The 12,677-nt window shown below is 45.7% G+C and overlaps 1 protein-coding gene across 1 annotated transcript in view; it reads left to right on the top strand.

Annotated features, from left to right (window-relative positions):
- LOC126163498 (cell adhesion molecule 2-like) overlaps window positions 1-12,677 on the top strand; it is a 250,946-nt gene that overhangs the window by 168,077 nt on the left and 70,192 nt on the right. The gene's annotated exons all lie outside the window — the stretch shown is intronic.

Consider the following 12,677-nt stretch of genomic DNA (forward strand, 5'->3'; position numbering starts at 1 on the left):
GTCAGAGCTTGGATGACGTCTATAGGTACAGCTGCCCATGCAGCTTCAACACTATACCACAGTTCATCAAGAGTAGTGACTGGCGTGTTGTGACGAGCCAGTTGGTCGGCCACCATTGACCAGACGTTTACAATTCGGAAGAGATCTGGAGAATGTGCTAGCCAGGGCAGAGGTCGAACATTTTCTGTATCCAGAAAGGCCCGCACAGGACCTGTAACATGCGGTCGTGCATTATCCTGCTGAAATGTAGGGTTTCGCAGGGATCGAATGATGGGTAGAGCCATGGGTGATAACACATCTGAAATATAACGTCCACTGTTCAAAGTGCCGTCAATGCGAACAAGAGGTGTAAAGAATGGCACCCCATACCATCACGCCGGGTGATACGCCTGTATGGCGATGACGAATACACGCTTCCAATGTGCGTTCACCGCGATGTTCCCAAACACGGATCCGACCATCATGATGCTGTAAACAGAACCTGGATTCATCCGAAAAAAAATGACGTTTTGCCATTCGTGCACCCAGGTTCGTCGTTAAGTACACAATCGCATGCGCTCCTGTCTGTGATGGAGCGTCAAGGGTAACCGCAGCCATGGTTTCCGAGCTGATAGTCCATGCTGCTGCAACCGTCGTCGAACTATTGGTACGGATGGTTTCTTGCAAACGTCCCCATCTGTTGACTCAAGGATCGAGACGTGGCTGCACAATCCGTTACAGCCATGCGGATAAGATGCCTGTCATCTCGACTGCTAATGATGCGAGGCCGTTGTGATCCAGCACGGCGTTTCGTATTGCCCTCCTGAACCCACCGATTCCATATTCTGCTAACAGTCATTGGATCTCGACCAACGCAAGCGGCAATGTCGCGATACGATAAACCGCAATCGCGATAGGCTACAATCCGACCTTTATCAAAGTCGGAAATGTGATGGAACGCATTTCTTCTCCTTACATGAGGCATCACAACAACGTTTCACCAGGCAACGCCGATCAACTGCTGTTATGTGTATGAGAAATCGGTTGGAAACTTTCCTGATGTCAGCACGTTGTAGGTGTCGCCACCGGCGCCAACCTTGTGTGAATGCTCTGAAAAGCTAATCATTTGCATGTCACAGCATCTTCGTTCTGTCGGTTAAATTTCGCGTCTGTAGCACGTCATCTTCGTGGTGTAGCAATTTTAATGGCCAGTAGTGTAGCTTGTGTTTCCGTCTTTGTAACGAAATACATCACTCATTCTGCGTATCAGGATTCCGGCAGTGTGTTGGTATTTCTGTGGAGGTATGTGACTTTAGATGTCTACGCAAAGCTCGTGTAATTCGCGTGAAGAACGGAGCGCTGATTTGCGTACGCGGATGCCGATGGCGACCAAGATGGTTTCCACAGGATTTACTTCAGTCGAATATGATCGTCGAGACATCGATGTGATTTCTCTACGATGCTCCTCAAACCACTACCGCACCGTTCTGGCTCCGAGACACGGACAATTATACTGCTGAAAGATGACATCACCGTCGGAGAAGATATCAAGCATGAATGGATGCAGGTGGTTTCCATCTAACACCATGTCTTCTGTTACTAAAACAGGTCCCACGCAAGCGCAGGAGAATGTCTCCCACAGCATAATACTGCTCCCACCAGCTTGCGTCCGTGTCGCTGTATACATTTCGAGCCGCCGTTCACTTCGGTAACGACGTTTGTGGAGACGATCGAAGACTTAGTGTAGCAAAAGTACGACTCTCTCGAAGAGCCGACACCTTTCCTCGAATCCCGATGCTCCTGCGCCCACTGTAATCATAATTGACGATGTCGTTGGGACAATATGTGAACACGTAGCGGTGGTCTGCTTCGGAGCTCCTTGTTCAAAAATGTACCATGAACGGTGTGCTCCAAAACATTTGTGCGTGCACCAGCATTGTGTTCTTTCGGCGGTGATGCCACAAATCACCATCTAATGTACTTTACAAAACAGACAAGCCTCCAAACCTCACGTTCTGTGAGGCGGTAGTTTCAGTGGCTTACGTCTTTCCGTAGATGTCCACGAGAGTAGCACGTCAACTTTCAACCAGCTTCACCGTTTTCGAGATAGTCGTTCACAGGCTCTGTGTAATAATAAGTCATTTATCTCAATGGATTTCCCCGTTTGCAGTCCTATCTTCGTTAGGGTGATCCCCGTGTGTGATGTGCTTACAAAAGACTGTAACCGCGTCACGTGTCCGGAATGTTACCAGGCGGCATCGAACATCACGGTGGGCGATCTGATGACATCTTAGGTAGTCGGGTGTTGAGGAGGTAGGCGGGTTGTTTGAGTGCTTAGGGGCTGAGCACTATTCAGCCACGCGATTGTTGTTGTTCTGTTGTGGCCCTATTTATTTCTGTTTCTGTGGTGGGAGGGGGGGTGGGGGGAGGGGAAGGGCTTATATCTCCCAATTGGGAATTTATTTGCAGGGAGGTTCGGGGATCAACTCCGGTATTCACCTTATGGCCTTAGAAAAACCTGCAAAACCGGGCTGGAACTGCTAGTGGTTTAGCACCTTTTATGTTGCGCACTTTATTAGTGCCTGTCACCTCCCTGGTCGCTCGAAGCCGTACTCTTCCCACTTCTTGTGTTTATCTCTCTTGCAGTATGGGATGGGGAAGATGGCTTCAAATTTCTTCCAGGCGATGCTTTGCGGCGACTGTCGTCTGTCGGAGATATCGAGGATCTCCTTTGTCAAGAGTACCTGGTCCGTTGTTTGCTTCTCTGGGCGCTGTCTGCCTAGTTTGACTTTTCCAGAGACGTCGGTTTGGGACGCCCTGTTGACGGCCATCTTTTTGCGATCGCGTGCTGTGTTGCCCGTTCGGTAGTGATATGGTCTCCGGTTTGTGTGGTTGCCACAACGCCCGTTGGTGCGTCCACCTGCGCGCCCTTCGACTCCTCGCACGGCTGAGGGCGGAAGGCCTGTCTCACCATGAGGGTAACTACCTCCAACCCTGCCTCCATCAGGACAAGGTCGATGCCTGCGCTTCGAACACTTGGTGCGCCGCCTTCTGCCACTGCGGCGACTTGGTCGACTCGGCGATTCTGAGCCGTTTGCCGTTGTCCGTTCGTGCGCAGCCGTTCGCCACCCCCACCACTCTCACTGGCGATGGTGGAGGCAGGCCGCGTGGGAGGGCGGCTCGCAGTCGTCTCGCCCTTTGTCTTCTCTGGAGATGAAGTCACGGTTTTCTCTCGTCATTTTCTCCTACGTTTTATCTTCCTGGCACTTTCAGCGGTGGCCTGGTTCGTCGTTGTATTTCTCAACGGCGCCACGGGCAATGAAGGCTTTGAAGCCACGCCAGCTGGCCACGTGTGGCCCACCTCAGCGGGAGCTCGCTGGTGGGACTTCTAGCGTCACTGGGCAGGTGTGGCTGTCGTGATTGCCAGCGCACTTTGCACAAGTCGCGCGGTCGCGGCAGTGTTTTGCCACATGCCCCTCTTGTCGACACTGTGGCTTCGGGTCGATCTCTGCTGGGAGAGGCGTCAGTGTTACTGTGAAGCCCATGAGCTTCCTCAGCTCATAGACTTCCTCAGCGCGCCGCTTCTGCTGTTCCTCAGCCTTTTCCACAGCTAGAATTATGAGCGACGGTCTCTTCTTATTTGTCCAATTACGTAGCCAAAATTCCACTTTCTCGAACTCCCGCAGGTACAGTCCTCATTTGATTGTGTCTTGCATAGCCAGGGTAGTCATTCCACGAGTGCTCCCTCCACGGTTCTGCTTCGTTCGTCGGTGCTGCGACGACGTGTGGCGCGAGGTAGGGCTCGAGTTTCGTCGCTTTGCACTCGCACTTGGCTTGTACCACAAGTAGCGAGTCTCCACTTTTATTTCTGCGACTCGCTCGAGTTGCTCCACAAGCTGCGTCCAGTCCTCACCCTGCAATTTGACGTAGACCGGGAGAGTTGGTGCTTTGAGGTATCAGCAGTTCTCGGCGTGGCAGTGGTGAGAACATTCGTTCCTCCTTGCAGCGTGTCTTCTTCACTGGTGCTGCGTGAGGTGTCAATCACCAGGTGCTGGTTGTCGGGCTGCCCAGCTCTTCAGCCGAGGTATTACATCCTCTCGCTCCGTTGACCCACTTTTCTGTGTCTTCCGAGTTTTTACGCTCGCAGTAAGGGGCACCCACCAGACCCGCCCCTGGCTGGTCCATCATAGGTCTGATGCGTTTGGATTTCTGTCTTGGGTACAAGGCCTTCCCCGTGTGGTCTGCTGCCACTCACGCGCTATCTGCTGGATCGTTGCCTTTCCGTTTTCGGTCTGCTGCGCTTCTGAAAGTTCCCTCTGCGGTGGCGCCCGTCGTTTTCCGTCCGCTGCCGTTCGGGGTGTGGCCTGAGGCCGAAGCGGCTGCCTAACTGAGCGGACATGTATTCGAGTGCGCTCTGACACAAAAACCTAAATCACCAAGGACAGATTTTTGGGCAAAATTTTGTGTGTTCTCTTTTCACCACATCCGAATTAGGAGCAGGTTAGTGGACCAGGCTAGCCGATCTTTTTAGGATGCTAGGATTAGGTGAAGCCGGGAGAGCCAGGGCCCCACCCGGGGGTGGCAAACCCCCGTTCCCTTCGCAAAGGCATAACTGCAGGGAAAGAACCGATATCGCGAGCAGGACCATCTCAGGTATGGACAATACCCAAACACACACGACAGAAAATGTAGAAATTACATTCAAAATTGGACACCACGGCGCACCAAAACACGATAATTCAAGGCAGAATGCTACTGAGCACCGTGTCAAGCACGAGGAAACTCAGAACAATATCGCTACACCAAATGTTCAACACACACAAGATATCAACATGGACTCATCATCGGGAGAAACCGACTCGGCCTCGTCTTCAGAAGTGGAAGACGTCGATATGACGGAATAAAACTCGAACGGAAATGACCAACAAGACTTCACAACAGTACAGTATAAAAGATAACACCGAAACACACTTCAATCAACCCAAGAAAACGCCACGCTGAAATAACTACGAGCAACTGATTTGAACCGATCTGACCCGCAGACACAAATCAGCCAACAGCAGAAAGCAATGCAACAACCAATCGCGAACAAGCAGTTCCGGCGGAACAAATGAATTACCAAATTCCGCCCATAACAATCTACTACACAGAAATATATACCAAGCTCAACTATTCTTTAAAAAAAAAACCAGCTTATAGGAACTCTCAAAGCTCTGTATCAAGGAGATCGAGTAAAATACCACTTTGACTCGCTGGAAGATCATGCAACAGCACTCTAATTTTTCCGACGTTGTCATATCCCGTTCTTCACACATCTGGCACATGAAAACAAAGAACTGAAGGTCTTCAATAAAAAATTACCAGCACAAATCAGGGAGGAAGAACTAACGGCTGCGTTACAGGAAAAAGGATTCACATAGGCGAGAGTTTACCAATATAAAAAACGAGACGAGGAAACTAAGAACCTCATCCCACTTCCTAACTACTTCGTTATATTACGCAAAGGGAGAGAGAGTCTAAAACATCTATGAGCTCAAGTATTTACTTCACAAAATATCTGAGTAGAAGGTTACGAACCTAAAGACGGTCCGTCACATAGCAAAAAATGTCAACGTGTAAATCATACAGCTAGATATTATGAACTCCCGCCGCAATGTGTCCGTTGCGCGGGCTCACATGATTCTAAAAAACTGTACTGTACCACGAACATCTCCACCCAATTGTGTGAACTGTGAAGAAGCACATCCAGCATCTTTCCTTGGATGCAAAAACTACCAAGAAATTCTCAGACAGTGTGAAATTTGTAATAACATGGCTGAGAACAGACCAAGCCAAACATTACACATACAACAAGCTGCTCATCAACCGCCATCCATTTCGCATTCTATAACCACATTCGGACCAGCAACAATCCAGCCACTATACTCGTCACAACCAATCACCTCCCACTCATCCATCTGGCAACAGAAGATCAGAACAGAGAAGAAAACATCAATCAATAAAAGACTAGGACGAAACGATCTGCCCCCTCCTGATCCACAACACGAGAACTATTCATACTATTCAGATGCAGCTGCAAGCAGGCAAAGTACGAAACCGGAGGAAGCAACCTCACTGACCTCAGCCACCACCATGCAGCCATTTTGATAAGCTCAACAGACATTGCGACACTTCTGACCAATCTCCAACAGAAAATAACATCTTTCCTCAGCCTAGTTGTGGGAGTTATAAAGGATTTCGTAGCGCCGTAAAATGGCATTCGAAATATCAACTGGACACCTTAAATTTTGTAACTGGAATGCAAATGGCTGAAAACCTAAACAGACGGAACTTAACGAATTTAACGCCCGACGTACACTATTATAGCAGTTACAGAAACGAGTTTTACAACGACGACGACCTTTAGACTGCGTAAATGCATATCTACAGAACAAACAGACAAGAACGAAACGGCAGCGGAACTGCTATATTCATTAAACGAAATATCACCCACCATCACGGAACTCTAGTCGTTAGGAGCCACCGCAGTTACAGTACACACCGCTATAGGAAAAACATAGTTGCAGCATGCATTAGCCCAAATAAACAGCTAATAAAAGACTATCTCACTGCAACAATTCATCGTTTTCCAAAATTTTAATGATAGGAGAACTGAACGCAAAACATGATTCCTGAAACTCTGTAAATACGAACCAAAAAGGACGACATTTATACGACATTCAAGACAAACTGAAAAGCACTATATATGGTCCACACCACCTTTAAAGAATTCCAAACGTTCAAATCCAAACAGCACACGTCTTGGACATAGCCCTGGTCAGGAACATCAATCCTAACGTTCAGCTCCTCACCATCAACGACCTCTCTTTCAACCATAAATCTGTCCTAGGAATGATCCATCGGGCAGCTCTACACATACCACCACTACAGCAAATACAGATAAATTGGGAACAACGATATCTAACCAACAACATCCGACAGACAATGAACGTAAAATCTAAAAACAGAATAAACTTAGCAATATTTTGTTTTAACCAACAAAATTAAAACTGCTGCAAAAAAGGCATAAACAGCAACCATAATTCCAGAACCACACCATGAAACATTTCCACCGCTATTAGAAGAACTAAAAACACAAAGAAATAGATACAGAAGAAGATGGCAACAACTCCACAATTCACGAAACCGACACGAGATGAAAAAACTACCCTGCGAACTGCATAAGAGAGACATACACTATGCGATAGAAAGTATCCGAACACCCAAAAAAACTTCCGTTTTTAATATTAGGTGTATTGTGCGGCCACCTACTACCAGGTACTCCATATCAGCGACCTCAGTAGTCCTTAGACATCTTGAGAGAGAAGAAGGGGGCGCTCCGCGAAACTCACAGACTTCGAACGTAGTCAGGTGACTGGGTGTCACTTGTGTCACACGTCTGTACAAGAGATTTTTACACTCCTAAACATCCCTTGGTCCACTGTTTCCGATGTGATGTTGTTGTTGTTGTTGTTGTGGTCTTCAGTCCTGAAACTGGTTTGATGCAGCTCTCCATTCTACTCTATCCTGTGCAAGCTTCTTCATCTCCCAGTACCTACTGCAGCCTACATCCTTCTGAATCTGCTTAGTGTATTCATCTCTTGGTCTCCCTCTACGATTTTTACCCTCCACGCTGCCCTCCAATACTAAATTGGTCATCCCTCGATGTCTCAGAACATGACCTACCAACCGATCCCTTCTTCTAGTCAAGTTGTACCACAAGATCCTTTTCCCCCAATTCTATTCACTACCTCCTTATGAGTTATGTGATCTACCCACCTAATCTTCAGCATTCTTCTGTAGCACCACATTTCGAAAGCTTCTATTCTCCTCTTGTCTAAACTATTTATCGTCCACGTTTCACTTCCATACATGGCTACACTCCATACAAATACTTTCAGAAATGACTTCCTGACACTTAAATCTATACTCGACGTTAACAAATTTCTCTTCTTCAGAAACGCTTTCCTTGCCATTGCCAGTCTATATTTTATATCTTCTCTACTTACACCATCATCAGTTATTTTGCTCCCCAAATAGCAAAACTTCTTTACTACTTTAAGTGTCTCATTTCCCAATGTGATTCCCTCAGCATCACCCGACTTAATTCGACTACATTCCATTATCCTCGTTTTGCTTTTGTTGATGTTCATCTTGTATCCTCCTTTCAAGACACTGTCCATTCCGTTCAGCTGCTCTTCCAAGTTCTTTGCTGTCTCTGACAGAATCACAATGTGATCGGCGAACCTCAAAGTTTTTATTTCTTCTCCATGGATTTTAATATCTACTCCGAACCTTTCTTTTGTTTCCTTTATTGCTTGCTCAATATACAGATTGAGTAACATCGGGGATAGGCTACAACCCTGTCTCACTCCCTTCCCAACCACTGCTTCCCTTTCATACTCCTCACTCTTATAACTGCCATGTGCTTTCTGTACAAATTGTAAATAGCCTTTCGCTCCCTGTATTTTACCCCTGCCACCTTCAGAATTTGAAAGAGAGTATTCCAATCAACATTGTCAAAAGCTTTCTCTAAGTCCACAAATGCTAGAAACGTAGGTTTGCCTTTTCTTAATCATTCTTCTAATATACGTCGTAGGGTCAGTATTGCCTCACGTGTTCCAACATTTCTACGGAATCCAAACTGATCTTCCCCGAGGTCGGCTTCTATCAGTTTTTCCATTCGTCTGTAAAGAATTCGCGTTAGTATTTTGCAGCTGTGACTTATTAAACTGATAGTTCGGTAATTTTCACATCTGTCAACACCTGCTTTCTTTGGGATTGGAATTGTTATATTCTTCTTGAAGTCTGAGGGTATTTCGCCTGTCTCATACATCTTGCTTACCAGATGGTAGAGTTTTGTCAGGACTGGCTCTCCCAAGGCTGTCAGTAGTTTTAATGGAATGTTGTCTACTCCAGGGCTTTGTTTCGACTCAGGTCTTTCGGTGCTCTGTCAAACTCTTCATGCAGTAATATATCTCTCATTTCATCCTCATTTACATCCTCTTCCATTTATATAATAGTGCCCTCAAGTACATCGCCCTTGTATAGACCCTCTATATACTCCTTCCACCTTTCTGCTTTCCCTTCTTTGCTTAGAACTGAGCTTCCATTGAAGCTCTTGATATTCATGCAAGTGGTTCTACTTTCTCCAAAGGTCTTTTTAATTTTCCTGGAAGCAGTATCTATCTTACCCCTGGTGAGATAAGCCTCTACATCCTTACATTTGTCCTCTATCCATCCCTGCTTAACCATTTTGCACTTCCTGTCGATCTCATTTTTGAGACGTTTGTATTCCTTTTTGCCTGCTTCATTTACTGCATTTTTATATTTTCTCTTTTCATCAATTAAATTCAATATTTCTTCTGTTATCCAAGGGTTTCTACTAGCCCTCGTCTTTTTACCTATTTGATCCTCGGCTGCCTTCACTATTTCATCCCTCAAAGCTACCCATTCTTCTTCTACTGTATTTCTTTCCCCCATTACTTTCAATTGTTCCCTTATGCTCTCCCTGAAACTCTGTATAACTTCTGGTTCTTTCAGTCTGTCCAGGTCCCATCTCCTTAAATTCCCACCTTCTTGCAGTTTCTTCAGTTTTAATCTACAGTTCATAACCAATAGATTGTGGTCAGAGTCCACATCTGCCCCTGGAAATGTCTTACATTTTAAAACCTGGTTCCTAAATATCTGTCTTACCATTATATAATCTATCTGATACCTTTTAGTATCTCCAGGGTTCTTCCATGTATACAACCTTCTTTCATGATTCTTGAACCAAGTATTAGCTATGATTAAGTTATGCTCTGCGCAAAATTCTACCAGGCGGCATCCTCTTTCATTTCTTAGCCCCAATCCATAGTCACCTACTATGTTCCCTTCTCTTCCTTTTCCTACTGACGAATTCCAGTCACCCATGACCATTAAATTTTCGTCTCCCTCCACTATCTGAATAATTTCTTTTATCTCATCATACATTTCTTCAATTTCTTCATCATCTGCAGAGCTAGTTGGCATATAAACTTGTACTACTGTAGTAGGCGTGGGCTTCGTATCTATCTTGGCCACAATAATGCGTTCGCTATGCTGTTTGTAGTAGCTTACCCGTACTCCTATTTTTTTTATTCATTGTTAAACCTACACCTGCATTACCCCTATTTGATTTTGTATTTTTAACCCTGTATTCACCTGACCAAAAGTCTTGTTCCTCCTTCCACCCAACTTCACTAATTCCCTCTATATCTAACTTTAACCTATCCATTTCCCTTTTTAAAATTTCTAACCTACCTGCCCGATTAAGTGATCTGACATTCCACGCTCCGATCGGTAGAACGTCAGTTTTCTTTCTCCTGATAATGACGTCCTCTTGGGTAGTCCCCGCCCGCAGATCCGAATGTGGGACTATTTTACCTTCGAAATATTTTACCCATCAGTTAATCATACAGTAGAGCTGCATGTCCTCGAGAAAAATTACGGCTGTAGTTTCCCCTTGCTTTCAGCCGTTCGCAGTACCAGAACAGCAAGGCCATTTTGGTTAGTGTTACAAGGCCAGATCAGTCAATCATCCAGACTGTTGCCCCTGCAACTACTGAAAAGACTGCTGCCCCCCTTCAGGAACCACACGTTTGTCTGGCCTCCCAACAGGTACCCCTCCGTAGTGGTTGCACCTACGGTACGGCTATCTGTATCGTTGAGGCACGCAATCCTCCCCACCAACGGCAAGGTCCATGGTTCATGGACCGATGTGATAGTGAAGTGAAAACGTGAATGTACACGTACAGCACAAATGGGTACAGGTAGACCTCGTGTGTCGACTGACAGAGACCGCCGACTTTTGAAGAGCCTCGCTTGGTGTAAGGAGCCTAAAAATTGGATGACTGAACAGTGGAAAAACGTTGTGTGGAGTGGCGAATCACGGTACACAATGTGGCGATCCGATAGCTGGGCGTGGGTATGGCGAATGCCCGGTGAACATCATCTGCCAGCGTGTGTAGTGCCAACTGTAAAATTCGGAGGCGGTGGTGTTATGGTGTGGTCGTATTTTTTTATGGAAGGGGCTTGCACCCCTTTTTGTTTTGCATAGCGCTGTCACAGCACAAGCCTGCATTTATGTTTTAAGCACCTTTCTGTTTCGTATTGTTTAAGAGCAATTCGGGGATGGCGATTGCATCTTTCTACAGGATCGATCACCTGTTCACAACGAACGGCCTGTGGCAGAGTCGTTACACGACCATAACATCCCTGTAATGGACTGGCCTGCACAGAGTCTTGACCTGAATCCTACAGAACACGTTTGGGATGTACTGAAACGCTGTCTTCGTACCAGGCCTCACAAACCGACATCGATACCTCTCCTCAGTGCAGCACTCCGTGAATAACGGGCTGCCATTCCACAAGAAACCTTCCAGCACCTGAATAAACGAATGCCTGCGAGAGTGGAAGCTGTCAACAAGGCTAAGGGTCGGCCAACACAATATAGAATTCCAGCGAATTCCAGCATTACCGATGGAGGGAGCCAGATGTCCGGATACTTTTGATCACATAGTATAGAATGACGACAGCAAACATGGGAGGATAAAGTGGCAGCCTTCGTGTTACACACCCTAGACGAGTGGAAATGAATTCGAAATATCAAACAACCCCCACCACCCCACACAGCAATCGACGGACCAGACGGCTTAATATTCGATGCACTAGAAAAAGCAGAACATTTTTCAGAAGAATACAATCGACAAATGTCATTACCGGATAATGATCTATCTAATCGAAACCAAACAGAAAACGAAGTATCCAATACCTCCTACAGTATTTGCGTGATACACCTGCGACATCAAGACCACTACTCACAACAACAGCCGAAAGAAAGAAGATTATGTCGTAAACGAGAAACACAGCTCTAGGCACAGACGAAATCTCCAACATTCATTTCAAAAATTTACCAAGAAAAGCAGTAGTGTTACAGACACGTATTATCAACAGCTGCTTACTATTCGAATACTTCCAGACACGTGGAAAGTAGCTAAAATAATTCCTTTACCAAATCTAGGAAAAACCCCATCAGAACCGAAAAACCACAGACCAATAAGCCTCCTACCGACTTTAGCAAAAATCCTGGAAAGAGCCATCCTAAAACGATTACAACTCTGCCTAACAGAAGAAAATATTATGCGCCCAGTACAATTTGGCTTCACATCTAAATTATCGAGAGAATTACAACTAATAAGAATTACACAGTACATCCAGAACAACTTCAACTTCAGTAAGTCAACAGCAGCGGTATTCTTCTACATAGCTAAAGCTTACGGCAGAGTCTGGAAACAAAACTTAATAGTTAAACTTTATCAAGCAACTCCCATTCTGCTACATTAAAGTCATAGACAATATTTTAGAAAACTGTTTTTGGTTACTATATTTGGCCAAAGATCACCTATTAATACACTAGAACTAGGGATACCACAAGGTACCGTCATTTCGCCTATACTATTCAACCTAAAACACCAATGACTTACCTCCTCTGCCAAACGTAGCACTGAGTCTATTCCCAGACGACACGAACTTATTAACATCTGGCCGCAGTATCGACATAATAATAGTGACAGTCCAGAGACAGATGGATATTATGACAACATGGGCACAACATAATACAATCGCTTTCAATGAAA

This window comes from Schistocerca cancellata, chromosome 1, assembly GCF_023864275.1.
Source record: "Schistocerca cancellata isolate TAMUIC-IGC-003103 chromosome 1, iqSchCanc2.1, whole genome shotgun sequence".
Taxonomy (NCBI): Eukaryota; Metazoa; Arthropoda; class Insecta; order Orthoptera; family Acrididae; genus Schistocerca; species Schistocerca cancellata.